Raw genomic sequence first — 3,767 nt, 5'->3', positions numbered from 1 at the left:
CCGTAATATGACTTAAAAATTACTAGCCTATGAAAAGTCAGGAAAATATGACCTGTAGAAAAATAAATCATTAGAATAGACCAAAAATAAGAGAAACAATAAAGTTTTAAAAAAAGACTCGAAAAACTTATTATAAATATGTTCACAGATTTATAAAAACAAATACAATGAGGAGACAGATGGAAACTATAAAAATGAAATAAAGGGAACCTTTAGATCTTAAAAATACAATTTCTAAAATGAAAAATTCACTGGATGGACTTAACAGAAGATTAGATATTGCAGAAGAAAATATTAGTGAATTTAGCACGGCCTCATAAGTTATCTAAACTAAAGCAACAGAGAAAATAGGCTTAGAAATATAACAGTGCCTCAATGAACTGTGGAAAAACATCAAGTGGTAATTGGGTTCCCAGAAAGGAAAGGAGTGTTTGGAGAGGATAAAATCTGATGAATTATGCCCTGAAATTTTCCAGATTTAATGAAAAACGTCCATCTACAGATCCATAAATCACAATGAATTCCAAGAAGAATAAACATAAAAACACACATCAAGGCACATCTTAATTAATTGCTGAAAAACCAATCATAAAAGACTATCTTAAAAGTAGTCGTAAAGGAAAAAGACAATACATATAGTTGAATGAAGATAAGGATTATCACTGATTTCTCAAGCCAAACAATAATGGAATGGCATTTTTTCAATGCTGAAAGAAAAAATGACTTTGTATTATTAATATCACATATAAAGGCATCAAAAAATATGAAATACCTAGTGATAAGTTTAACAAAATATAGTTAGGAACAGTATAGTAAAAACAAACAAAAAAAATAGTACTGGTAGAAATTAAAGAAGACCCAAATGTTCATGGATTGGAAGATTCAATATTACTAAAAGGTCTATTTTCCATAAATTGATCTATATAATTCAAAGCAATCTAAATGAAAATCCTTAAGATGAAGCTGTGATTTCTAATTCTTCACTTTCACTGATGGATTCTTCATAATCTGTAACGTTTGCCCAAAGAGAGGCTGGTGTGCTTTCTGCTTTGAGGCACCCTGTGCCTTTCTCAGTTTGTCACGCTGGTTTTGTGATACTGCAGTCACCATGGGAAATACCTCAGGGTGAAGAGTTTGCTGGTTTGGAACCTTGTGCCTTAAAAGTACAGGGAGAGGATCATCAGAGAGATCACTGTTTTCCTCCTGAGTCTAGGTGGATTGTTCTAGCTCTCTTCAATTTTCCAAGTGGTTTATACTTTGGCTCCATACTTTGGGGAAGACCAGCATGAAGGCTTGAAGATTTCTTTAACTTTATCCATAGTTGCGCCTTCAGGAATGGCATTTGGATATGCATCTATGTGAGCAGCTCTTTGCAGGAAACTGCCCTCAGCAGGAAGCCCCTTTGCTGGTCACTTTAGCAAAGCTACATTGTAACTAATTTTTTTCTTTTCTTTTTTTTTTTTAATAGCGCATCTTGTCTCTGCCACACTATACAACTAAAAACATTGTAAACAATGCATGGGGCAGCATCTGAGGACTCTGAAAAGGAAATCATAGCAGGCTGATTGGAAAAAGAAGAGGAAGAAGAAGGAGAAAGAAAGGAAGGAAGGAAGGAAAAGAAAGAAAGAAAGAGAGGGAGGGAGGGAGAAGGAAGGGCAGGCAAGAGAGAGAGAGAGAGAAAGAAAGAAAGAAAGAGAGAGAGAGGGAGGGAGGAAGAAGGAAGGGTGGGTGAGAGAGAGAGGGAGGGAGGGAGAGAGAGGGAGGGAGGGAGAGAGAGAGAGAGAGAAAGAGAAAGAAAGAATGAAAGAAAGAAAAAAAAGAAAGAAAGGAAAGGAAAGAAAAAGACTAAAACTCAAGGCAAGACCAATTCAGCAGTGAATTATTGGGATTTTTTTTTCCACCAGTATCTCCAGCCTGGACCCGGAGGCATGCAAAAATCCAGAATCAGGCACTGGTGCAGACAGTAGGAGCTCCAAGAGATCTCTCATTTTAATCTAAGAAATGAGAAAGGGTGCACCTAGGGGTCCAAGAAGAGAAAATTGTAACTAACTTTTTTTTTTTTTTTTTTTTTTTTGCGTTATGTGGGCCTCTCACCGTTGTGGCCTCTCCCGTTGAGAAGCACAGGCTCCGGACGCGCAGGCTCAGCGGCCATGGCTCACGGGCCCAGCCGCTCCGTGGCATGTGGGATCTTCCCGGACCGGGGCACGAACCCGTGTCCCCTGCATCGGCAAGCAGACTCTCAACCACTGCACCACCAGGGAAGCCCTGTAACTAACTTTTAAACCAGGCACCCCCAAGATCTGCTCATCTCCGGCCCAAATACACCTTTCAAATCTTTTGATCACACAATACCTTGCCTAACCTGTTGGTTCTTTCCTTAGATCAAAAAAGTAGAGATGAAGAATAAGTAATTAACTGAAGACCAGGTCTTCTTCCTAGTAGCTTCCCCTTCAGTAATCTCACAAACCGTGTGAACAAGATAGCATCTAAAGAAAGATCACAAGGCGTCGACAAGCCTGCACACAGTGGGAGATGGCTATGAGTTTGATCCCCCATCTCAATGATTAACTGAGATTACTTCCCCTTTAAAAATTTTCATGGCTGAGCAAAATCTTTGGAGTTGGTTTTTTGGGGGGCATGAGTTCACCTTTTCCCCAGATTGCTGGCATTCTGATTAAAAGCAATTTTCCTTTCTACCAACAACTGCCTCTCGGGTACTGACTTTCGAGTGGTGAGCAACCGGACCTGAGTTCGGTAACATTCACAGGACAGATGTGGTTCAAAATATCTTTAATCTCACTGTAGGAGGAGTTAAAAAAAAAAAAAGTGAGCTCTGTACAAACTCTCTCCAATCCTCACAATGACATTGTTTTTTTCTGGTTCTTTCTCCAAACCACGTAGTGGATGGCTTCATGCCGACCGTGTGAAGTGGAATTCTATTTTTGGAACTAATTCTGCAGGGTAACTTATTCCACTGAAAATATTCTTCTGCTTTTGGATGCCGACATGTGTGAATCTGAGTGCTACCGTCTGTTATGAGATGATGAAGAATGTCAGGTATGTTTCTAAATGTCTCGTTTATCCACAAGAACCTGGACTCCTAACTCCTCACTAAGGCTGATTAATACTCCTACCCGTAAGCTGCTTTGCAGTTCAGCCACACATCATGGTACAGACTCTGAACGATCCAGCTTCAAACCAGCTCAGATATTCCACTCAGACACTCCACCCAACTAGGAATTTAATAATATTCTGGACTGCGGAAAGTAGTGTATAAGTACACACTCTAAGATGTCTTGCAGTCTGCCCCCAGCATGCAAGCTTCTAGCAGCTTCTCCTTTTGCGAGTCTGAAGTCTCCCATGTACAAGACAGTTCTGTTATTGCCCTAAAATAAAAACGTAATTGATCCTGGGCAATGACCAGCTGGTAAGAGAGTCACAACAATCTCTCCCTTCTCTCTTGATGCTTCATTGACTAAAGACATCTGGGTAGGAGTTTCAATTTCAGTTGATGTAATTCGTTTCTCCCAAAATCTTTAGTTAACAACAACTAGTTGACAACTCTTTAGTAACAGCGAACAGTATAAGTAAACCTTCAAGCTGGTGGAAATTCTGGTCCTGCCATCAACTGGCTGTGTGACCTTGGGAAACTAATTTAACCTCTCTGATTCTTCGGTTTCCTCATCTGTACTCCAACCTTCTTTTCAAAGTAGGGCCTCTTAATCCTTTCATGTGATCCTTATGGCAGCAGGACAGGAAGAAGGTGT

At 39.8% G+C, this 3,767-nt stretch overlaps 1 pseudogene; it reads right to left on the bottom strand.

Annotated features, from left to right (window-relative positions):
- Positions 1-952: 952 nt before the first annotated feature.
- LOC116758352 lies at positions 953-3,472 on the bottom strand (annotated as a pseudogene).
- Positions 3,473-3,767: the final 295 nt, after the last annotated feature.

This window comes from Phocoena sinus, chromosome 8 (genome assembly GCF_008692025.1).
Source record: "Phocoena sinus isolate mPhoSin1 chromosome 8, mPhoSin1.pri, whole genome shotgun sequence".
NCBI lineage: Eukaryota > Metazoa > Chordata > Mammalia > Artiodactyla > Phocoenidae > Phocoena > Phocoena sinus.
This window is presented reverse-complemented; position numbering and strand designations above follow the sequence as displayed.